The sequence below is a fragment of the Pleuronectes platessa genome, chromosome 11, assembly GCF_947347685.1.
Source record: "Pleuronectes platessa chromosome 11, fPlePla1.1, whole genome shotgun sequence".
Classification (NCBI taxonomy): Eukaryota; Metazoa; Chordata; class Actinopteri; order Pleuronectiformes; family Pleuronectidae; genus Pleuronectes; species Pleuronectes platessa.
In genome coordinates this window covers 26352309-26363570 of record NC_070636.1, presented here as the reverse complement: position 1 = coordinate 26363570, position 11262 = coordinate 26352309, and the positions used below count along the sequence as shown (strand labels likewise).

At 41.7% G+C, this 11262-nt stretch overlaps 1 pseudogene; it reads left to right on the top strand.

Annotated features, from left to right (window-relative positions):
* Window positions 1-5700: 5700 nt before the first annotated feature.
* On the top strand, window positions 5701-9162 carry LOC128450383 (uncharacterized; annotated as a pseudogene).
* Window positions 9163-11262: the final 2100 nt, after the last annotated feature.

Below are 11262 nucleotides of genomic sequence, written 5' to 3'. Positions count from 1 at the left end.
CAAGCAACATATGCAATGAAAACAAATATCTCCTGGTGAAAAAGCGATGTCAAACACATAGAAGTTATCAAAATGTCTGTGTTATGTCAAGAAAATCCCTTGATCTCCATTGCCAGGAAATACATCGCTTCCTGTCTCTTCTGCACCAAATGGCTCCATCTCTAACTTGAAAAATGCAGAGGATTTGTTGCTGTTGTGAAGTCGTCTGTGCAGAGAACCTGCTGCTGTGTTGTACATGTGTAAAAGGCTGATTGCGGGTAAACTCAGTAGCCTTTTCTCAGGATTTTACCTGCAGGTCATGTCTGAAAATGGCTTTAGATCAGAGGTAGCAAACACAGTGCCCGTGGGCACCTGGTTGCCCGCAGTGAACCTGTGAGTCACCCGCAAGGATGCTCTAAATAAAATAAAAATAAATGAAATTTGAAATAAAAAAAAAGGTCAAACCGCCATCTCACTCTATGGCAGTGATTCTCAAACTGTGTGGCGCAGAGGCATAACGGGTAGGGAGCGCGACCAGGAGGAGGAAACTTGAGGCGGAACTAATGTTTTGACGTCCGCATCTCTTTAACGGTGGAACAGTAAACAAATCGTTATTTCGCCGTAGCCAGGGGTCGGCAACCCGCCGCTCTCCAGCGGCTCCCTGTACAGTGTTGTGCATGTCGCGTATATTTTTCGCCAACAGTGAATGCACGTTCACGTTAATTTGTTAAATCATCATTGTATCAGGCCAGCATGAAATACCAGGAGCGGGAAATGTGTGTGTGTGTGTGTGTGTGTGTGCTCCGCCCCAACTCATTCGCTCAGAGAGACACACAGTGAGATCAGAGCTCTTTCCCGTGAAGCAGACAGTCAATGACAAACAAGACACAGTGATCAATCACCAAGTTGAAAAGAAAGTACGATTAAGGCTTCACAGTAAATGAAGGAGGACATGAGGAGAGACCAGTGTGTATTTTAGGTCTGAAAACTCTGGAAGCTGACAGTATGAGACCCAACAAATTTAGAAGACAGAGAAACTTTATCATCGTTGTAACAAAGTGATTATAATTGAATACATTTTTTCTCTATTTTTTAAGTACAGACTGATGGAGGAATGTAGTGATAAATGTCACCAAAAGTACTTCATTAAGTTGAATTTAAGCAAAGGTATTGCACTGTTCTGTCACAAAAAGTCGTTTGAAAAACTTTTTTTTTGGACATCAGAAATTGCTGAAAGTAATGTGTATTTTGTGTAAATACACATGTTAAACCTGGCCCATTTTGTCATAATTTTGTTGGGGCAGGGGAACGGGTGGGGCTTAAAAAATATTCTAGCTCCAAAGTTGGGCATGACAGAAAAGTTTGAGAACCACTGCTCTATGCTGAGACAAGCTGATGCACATCTACAAGACTCACTCAGAGTTGCAGCGTCAAATTATACACCAGATTACAGTACATTGGTGAACAGGATGCAATGCCAGGCTTCCCACTAACAGACATCTACAGACAAATAAAGAGATAACGTATTTTCATTGAAATGACATTAAACTCAAATATTGCACAAAAATGTGCAAAATAATTTGTCCAAAAAGTGTAACAGATGTTATGATTTGGTAAAGATCCTACAGATTTGGTGATTAGTACTAATGTAATAGGATTCATTTAAAAATGTGAAAGAGTTAATTTATTTTTATTTTACATAACTCATAATTTGTGAAAACATTGGACAGAGTTCATGATTTGCTAAATTGTTTTACAATGGTAGTGGTTAGTACAAACAAGACATGATTTCAAGATATGACAGTTAATGATTTCCAATAATTTTTTAGAAGTGATAATTTGTAAAAAAAAACATATGACAGGTGTGATTTTGAACAAAATGCTACAAATGTGCTTATTCATACAAAACTGTCAAGAAGGATATTTACAAAAATATCAGCGATGTGATACCTCTGACTTTCAAATGTTGAAACAGATTAACAGAAATAAATGATGCATGTTTTAATATATCATTTTTCCTACCATCATTGTTGTGGAAATCATTGTTAATAATTATTGTGAGGAATAATTAACATTGACGTGATCAGACACCAATCAGCAAAATATGACAGTAAGATTTTTTATTTTATTTCATACACTTTATTTGAACAAACTTAACATGTCGAAGGCAAATTAATCTGGTTACAAGGCTTTTATTTCAATTTTTTTTAAGCAATAATACAAACAGACAAATCTTTTTCCAGAATGTGTAAAGTGTACTGCATGACGAGAAAGAATGTGTTAAATTAGCGATCATGGATTTACATCTATTAAAAACAGGTGAAACATCAGTAGAAAAGCTGTGTAACTTTTTCCTGGAATAATAGAGTCTGTGTAACGTTTTAAGACTATGCCTGACATTGACTGAACATTCTTGTATATTCTTTAAACATTTGTCACAAACCTCATCTGCTAGTGTCACCTTCAGCTCCTCCGCCATGCATGTTGTATTCCCGATGTGTCTAAACGAGCACTGTTATGTAGTATCTGATAAAAAATGGGAGATCGCCCAGCAATTTACTGGATCTAATTTATTTATTGCCTCCAAGGACCCATGTTCATTGAATGCTTCAAAGCTAGGCATATGCTTCCTGACATAGTCACGGAACTGTAAATATCTGACAAAACTTGATCTAGGGATATTTTAACAACTTGTAACTGTGAAAATTAGGCAAAATTTCCCTGAATATATATGTCACATATATACAGATACCTCTGCTTTTACATGTGAAAAAAACTGTATCAGACAGGACAGGAAAAAAGGTATTATTTTCACAAATTGGGGAATCCACATATATTTCTGGAGCCTTAAAGTATTGTTTTATCTGCTTCCAGATTTTTATAGAACTGCCCACTACAAAACTATTACTAAAATACGACTTTTTAATTTTAGTGGGGCTATTGAGTGGGCAAGGAAGTATTTTTGTAAAGCACTTCTTCGTAACCATGCATGGAAAGGAATCTGTGGCCTTTTTCCACAATGCCAGAATGGACAAGTGAGCAGCCCAATAATACATGTTAAACTTGGTAGAGTAAAGCCTTTTAGAAATTCTGATGGCTTTATAGTTCCAAAGGGCATATAATAAATGAATCCAGCTGCTTAAAGTAAAACTGAGGAATATAACATGGAATTGACTGGAAGAGATTGAGAAAGCTTGGCAGTACAATCATCTTGATTGTGTTTATCTTCCCAAACGGAGGAATTGGAAGGGTTTTCCAGTAGTCAATATTACGTTTAATTTGCTCTATTTTGTTTTGCCAGTTTAATCGTAGGAGTTGGTCTGGATTTTTTGTTACAGTCATGCCAAGATAAGATAAGTTATTAAAGGCTTTTTGTAAAGGAATGGACTGAGTACAAGTCAAATCGACCACCGTAGAGACTGGCATTAATTGGCTCTTTTCCCAGTAGATGGAAAATCCTGAGAGACTGCTAAATGTATTAATTGGAGTTAGAAGGTGGGGTATCCATACTTGCGGGTAGGAGATGTATAGATCAGCATATGGAGAAAGGTGATGTTTGTCTCAATACATGTCGATGTGAGATATGGAAGAGTTCTGTCTGATGCTAGCAGCTAATGGTTCAATCAATGGCAACTGAAAACGGAAGCAGGGAAAGAGGGCAGCCTTGACGGGTCCCACGATGAATTGAAAAAGGGTGAGAATAATTTTGATTAGTTATGAGACAGTTGGGTGTGAATAAATTATCCAAATCCATTTTATGAAGGAGGGTCCATGCTAGTTTACACATCATGGAGGGCCAATCCACTTGACAAAACGCACGTTGCTGTTACGGTTTGGTGGAGGAGATGGACCCAGGATGCAGAGGTTATAACAAAAAGGTGCATTTAATATAAAAGGGGTCTTTAAACAAGACAAAAACAAAACATAACCGGTGACTACTGGAGAGTCAAAAACCCGGGGATGAAAAACACAGGTGCCTAGTCTGGTGAGCAGGAGCAGAAGTTGAGCGCCAAGGCGCACAAGGAACACAGGAGATCCGCAGGGGAAAACAGCACGAGACAGCAGTACAAAACAAACCTATAGATGACTACGTGTAGAAACGAGTAGTACAACCACGAGTACAAACCGACAAAAGACAAAGGGAAACAGAGGCTTAAATACAGAGGAAAGGAAGGGGCAATTACGCACAGGTGAAACACATGAGGATTGGGCACGACAATCAACAACAGGAAGTAAAGACCGAAACACACAAGGAAAGCGGGACTACAAAATAAACAGGAAACAGAAAATACAAAGAGACTGAAATTAACAAACTAAAATGACAGGATGTCACAGTTGTGCTTCTAATAAAGTAATAATAAGGCGGCTGTGGCTGAGGGGTAGAGTGGTCGGCAGTTCGTTCCCCAGTCTGACCCATCTGCATGCCGAAGTGTCCTTGGGCAAGATGCTGAACCCTGAATGGCCCCCCATAGAATAACAAAGTGCTGCGATTAGATGCACTGTATGAATGTGTGTGTGAATGTAAGACTGTACTGTAAAGCGCTTTGAGTGGTCATCAAGACTAGAAAAGCGTTATATAAATACAAAACCATTTACCATTAATAACAAACTCCTCTGCATTTTTGGATACAAAATATTATTGAATATATATGAATATCTATGAATATAGATTGAAATACATATGTCTACCAGGCATATGTTTACTTACTCCTCTGCCTCCCTTAACAGTAGAGGTACTTGTAATAAATGTAGTGTGTTGGTAGCGATGGAGGCGAGGCTTAGCCACTTAGAAGCTCGGCTCGGCAGCTTAGAAAGTCTGTTCGCTGTAGTTAGCCGGCTACCGCTAGCCGCGGAGCCAGCACGTAGCCTAGCCTTAACTAGCAGCCCACTGACTAGTCCCGTGCAGCAGGGAGTCCAGGGCAGCTGGGTGACGGTCCGGAGGGGGCATAGTGCTAGTCTTAAAAAGCCCACGATTAAAGAGCCACCAGCTCACGTTTCAAATAGATTCTCTACACTCAGCGAGGCACCCGCTGATAAACAAACTCTGATTATTGGCGACTCGGTTCTGAGAAACGTCAGGTTAGCGACACCAGCGACCATAGTTAATTGTATCCCAGGGGCCAGAGCCGGCGACATTGCATCTAAACTAAAGATGCTGGCTAAAACTAAACGTAAATACAATAAAATCGTAATTCACGTCGGCAGCAATGACTCCTGGCTTCGCATGTCGGAGGTCACTAAAGTGAATGTTGAGTCGTTGTGTGCTTTCGCAAAAACGATGTCAGACACAGTAGTTTTCTCTGGCCCGCTCCCTAATACAACAGGTGATGACATGTTTAGCCGCATGTTGTCTTTTAACCGCTGGCTGTCGAGGTGGTGTCCTGTAAACGGCGTGGGCTTTGTTGATAATTGGCTAACTTTTTTGAGAAAACCTGGTCTTGTTATGAGAGACGGCGTTCATCCCACTTGGTCTCGATGTAACAAAGTCTCGATGTAACAAAGGCGTGGACTAGTTTTTCTGCATCTTTTTGTGAAAGGACATGTCTAATTTTTTAAATAACATGACAACCCATAGTTGGGACCAGGAAGCAGAGCTGCAGTGCTAAACACTTCTCTGCGCTCCCTCTGGATCAGTCACAAAACCCCATAGAGATAGTGTCTGTCCACTGTCCGATTAAATGATTGAAATAAAAAAATAACAGAGCGAGAAGTCCACACAATAATCTAATACAAATTAAAACAACCTCTGAAACAACACAGGGAACTAAAACTTTTAAATGTGGTCTTTTAAACATTAGATCACTGTCATCAAAAGCTATTTTAGTTAATGAAATAGTCTCAGATTACAACATAGATTTATTATCCCTCACTGAGAAGTGGCTGCATCCTGATGAATATGTCAGTCTAAATGAATCTACTCCCCCCAGTCATATAAATTCACAGGTTCCCAGAGAATTTGGACGAGGAGGTGGAGTTGCTGCTATTTTTAACTCCAGTCTATCAATTAATCCTAAACCTAAACTCAGCTACAAATCATTTGAATGTCTGGTTCTTAGTCTTCCACGCCAATCCAGGAAACACCAACAGCCAATCATATTTGCTGTAGTTTACCGTGCTCCCAGGGCTTATACTGAATTTTTAACGGAATTCCCTGAGTTTTTATCAAACTTAGTCCTAAAGACCGATCAAATTATTATTGTTGGTGACTTTAATATACATGTTGACAATAAGAAAGATTGCCTTAGCGTAGCATTTAGTTCAATACTAGACTCAATTGGTTTCAGTCAGTGTGTACACCAACCTACTCATTGTTGTAACCACACATTTGACCTTATATTATCGTACGCTGTCGGAATTGAACATTTAACAGTACATCCGCGCAATCCAGCTCTATCAGACCATAATTTATGGTCTGATAAATCAGACCATTCGATTTTTCAATAACTGAATATATGCCACTAATAAAAAACTAATTTTCTAGATGTCTACCTGATAGTGCTGTAGCAAAATTTAAGGAAATAATTCCAATTACATTTAAACCCGTATTATCCGTAGATATAAACAACAAATTCTTTAAAAACCCGAGCTCCATTGAGATCGACCACCTCGTCGATAGCTCTGCAGACTCATTACGATTAACATTAGATTCAATAGCCGCTCTAAAAAAGAAAAATGTCAAACATAGTAAATTTGCTCCGTGGTATAATTCCCAGACAAATGAGTTAAAACAATTATCAAGAAAACTAGAAAGGAAGTGGCGCTCCAGCAACCATGTTGAAAACCTCATAGACTGGAAGAATAGTGCTAAAGAATATAAAAAGGCTCTCCACAAATCAAGAGCCGCTTACTATTCAAAACTAATCGAAGAGAATAAAAACAACCCCAGGTTTCTCTTCAGCACTGTAGCCAGGCTGACAGAGAGTCAAGGCCGAATTGTAGTCGGGTTGCACGCACGCACAAATGCACGCAAGACACGCAACACGCCCCTTTCGTGCCCTCTGGCAGCTTGCGTGCGTCCGTCAATTTTTCTAACTATACGACAAAGCGGCGCGAGCCTCACGCAGCCCGCAAGGCTTGTGATTGGTCTGCTTACTACATCCCATCTGGAGTCTAGTTTCCGGTTTCATGCCCCACAATACGCGGAAATCACGGAAGATTTAGAAGAACGAATATGGACCAAATAGATGAGCACTTGGCAGTAGAGATCCGAAAGTATGACCACTTGTATAACCCGTCACTGACTGGCCGATTTGTCCGCCAGAAATAGGCTATGAGGAGCCGGAGTGGCGATCTAAATAAACAGTCGACGAAGAAGAAGACGTCTCTTCTTTGTGTGTTTTGTCTTCGACAAACAACGTTACTCAGCCTAGTGTTCTGGCGGTGAATTGCGTTGCAACACGCGCAACACGTTAGAGAAGCATAAATCAAAACGAGTCCGTCGATGCAACTGTATGGCCTTCCGCGGTTGCAGTCGCAGGACTATAATTCGGCCTTAGCAATATCTTTATGACCTTTTTTAATGATAAAATTCTAACTATTAGAAATAAAATCAACCATCTCCCTCAATTGGCACTAATACCCTACCAACAACAGAGATCTCAGAAACGGCTGAGAATCCTACCCATTACTTAGACAGCTTCTCTCTGATCACCTGTGATCAGCTTACCAAAATAATCTCAGGTTCTAAACCAACAACCTGTATTTTAGATCCCATTCCTACAAAATTACTTAAAGAAATTCTGCCCCTTATTGATAGTTCGTTACTTAATACAATCAATCTGTCATTATCATCAGGTTATGTACCACAGTCTTTTAAAATAGCAGTAATCAAACCCCTTCTCAAAAAACCCACTCTAGACCCAGAGGTTTTAGCCAATTACAGACCAATATCTAATCTCCCCTTCATGTCTAAAATCTTAGAAAAAGTGGTAGTCAATCAGCTGTGTGAGTTTCTCCAGGAAAATAATATATATGAAAACTTTCAGTCAGGGTTTAAGAGCCAATCACAGCACAGAGACAGCCTTGGCAAAAGTCACTAATGACCTTTTAATAGCCTCAGATCAGGGACTTGTGTCTGTCCTCGTTCTGTTAGATCTCAGTGCAGCATTCGACACAATTGACCATCAAATTCTATTACAAAGACTCAAACAGTTAATTAACATTAATGGAACCGGCCTTAACTGGTTTAAATCGTATTTTTCTGATCGCTCCCACTTCGTGCAAATTAATGATGAGTCATCTGTGCGCACCAAAGTAAACCATGGTGTTCCCCAGGGCTCTGTGCTCGGCCCAATTTTATTCTCATTATATAAGCTTCCACTAGGAAACATTATCAGGACACACTCTGTAAATTTCCACTGCTATGCGGATGACACCCAGTTATACTTATCAATAAAACCTGAACAAAGTAATCAATTAACTAAACTTCGAGCATGTCTCAAGGACATAAAAACCTGGATGACCCGCAATTTTCTCTTATTAAACTCAGACACAACAGTGGTTATAATACTTGGCCCCAAACACCTTAGAGATACATTATCTAATGATATAGCTGCGCTAGACGACATTGCCCTTGCTTCCAACAAAACAGTCAGGAACTTGGGAGTGATCTTCGATCCTGATTTATCCTTTAATAGTCACTTAAAACAAATTTCTAGAACCGCCTTTTTCCACTTGCGTAATATCTAAAAAATCAGACATGTCCTTTCGCAAAAAGATGCAGAAAAATAGTCCACGCCTTTGTTACATCGAGACTGGACTATTGTAACTCATTATTATCAGGCTCCAGCAGTAAGTCGTTAAAGACTCTACAGCACGTGTCCTGACGAGAACAAAGAAAGAGAGCACATTTCTCCAGTATTAGCATCGCTTCACTGGCTTCCAGCTAAATCTAGAATAGAATTTAAAATTCTCCTCCTCACCTTCAAGGCCCTTAATAATATAGCGCCTTTTTACCTTAAAGAGCTGTTAGTACCTTATAAACCAACTAGAGCACTCCGATCCAAGAATTTAGGCCTACTTGTCGTCCCTAAAGTCTCTAAAAGTAGAGTAGGAGCCAGAGCTTTTAGCCATCAAGCTCCTCTGCTGTGGAATAATCTACCACTTTCAGTTCGGGAGGCAAACACCATCTGTTCGTTTAAGAGTAGGCTCAAAACCTTCCTTTTTGATAAAGCTTATAGTTAGAGCTAATTAGTGCGGCAGAACGTTACTTGTTGTATTTTATGACAAATGACACACGGAGCTTCTTTTTCCAGCTTCTCCTTCCTCTTCTCCATCCCTATCCCCCTTCCCCGGAATCCCTTTGCTTTATCACCTGCAGATCCAGGGCCTCTGTGGCAGCACCATGGATTGCGGTTTGTTGATCGTGCACCGGGGGTCGTGGTGGTGGACCCAGTGTGGCGGATTCTGTGTCATGTGGGCTGATTGTGGTGCTGGTGGTGGACCCTTTGTCGCATTGGCATCGGGTACGGGCATTGGACCAGGACCGCGCGGCGGCTCGTGGCGGTGGACGGTGACTGAGGACTGGATTGGCGTTCTGGTCTGGATGGTGGATCGTGGTCCTGCTGGTTGCTGACCATGGACTGTGATTGCAGCGGGACTGCTTGGCATGTCATGTTGGGGTTGTCCTTCGGGATGTTTACCCTCATCAAATGCTGCTAGAGACTTTAATCTTTAATCTTGAAAACTTCAATCTTGATGATGTTTTCCTGCACGTGGCATCTATTGCACTTCTGTCCGTCCTGGGAGAGGGATCCCTCACATGTGGCTCTCTCTGAGGTTTCTACGTATTTTTACCCTGTTAAAAGGGTTTTTAGTAGTTTTTCCTTACTCTTGCTGAAGGTTAAGGACAGAGGATGTCACACCCTGTTAAAGCCCTGTGAGACGAATTGTAATTTGTGAATATGGGCTATACAAATAAAATTTGATTGATTGATTGATTGATTGATTGATGAAGCCGGTTTGGTCAGGGTGAATAATGGAGCTGTGGCAGTGGACCATGCCACGGGGCTCTCACCACAGCAGCCAGAGACGAACTATTCAGGTTTTAACATCTAACCCTGCCCCCTTGCCCCCATCCCATTTCACATTCTCCAGTCTATTGCTCCTGACCTTCTTCCTTTTCTCACCCATCCTATCAACACTTCCCTGTCACCTGGCTGTTTACCTAACTCCGTCAAGGAGGCAAGAGTTAACCCTCTCCTGAAGAAACCCCCCCTCGACCCGTCTGAAGTAAACAACTAAAGACGCTCACCAGTCTGGTTACGAGGCAGGCCACTCAAGTTAGACTGCCCTCATTGCTGTCTCTGAGTTACTAAGTAACGCGTTACCCTAAACTGACCACTTTTTTCAGTAACGAGTAATCTAACGCGTTACTATTTCCAAACCAGTAATCAGATTAAAGCTACTTTTCCACGTCACTGTGCGTTACTATTTTGATATTCGCCTCGTTTACCGACATCTGCACATCGGTTATAAACTTGACTTTCACCGATATCATTGGCCGATGTTCATTGGTATTTGTGCTTAAACCGCTGGGTTTTTTAGGGGGGAGGTCCTCGTCCGCGGCACCACGCGGCGTCGCTGGTGTGGGGGCTTTCTTTCTCTTGGGCCGCGGGGCAGTATCCGTCGGCGATGCGGAAGGAGGGGACCGGTTGGAGGGGACCGATACGGTGGTCGGCCGCCGTGACTCTGGACGAGTGTCGGTCCCTTCTCGTGGATCACCTCAGCTACGGCGCTCGCTGGGGGAACCCTCCGTTCGCGCGGGGGGCACCCTCTGGCGTGTGCCTCGGCTGGCGCCTAGCAGCTGACTTAGAACTGGTGCGGACCAGGGGAATCCGACTGTTTAATTAAAACAAAGCATCGCGAAGGCCCACGGTGGGTGTTGACGTGATGGGATTTCTGCCCACTGCTCTGAATGTCAAAGTGAAGAAATTCAATGAAGCGCGGGTAAACGGCGGGAGTAACTATTGGCACTCAAAACAGGTCAATCTGAGGAGGGCTGTTTTAGACAGGGTAAAAACAAACCCAGGAGCATCGCTTCCATACCCCAATCCTAACGTTAAAGCTGAACATAGGCCCATAGTACGGTCCAGGTTAGCGAATAAAGGTTAAAGACACTTTACAAACGTTAAAATTAACATATACAAGCTACACACTAAAAACATAGAGCACACAACATACATCACATTCAGCAGTTCTGAAAAGGTGAGTTTTGATTTGTGATTTGAACACTGTGAGATTGGTACAGTCTCGGATGTGTTTGGGGAGAGGGCTCTAGAGGGA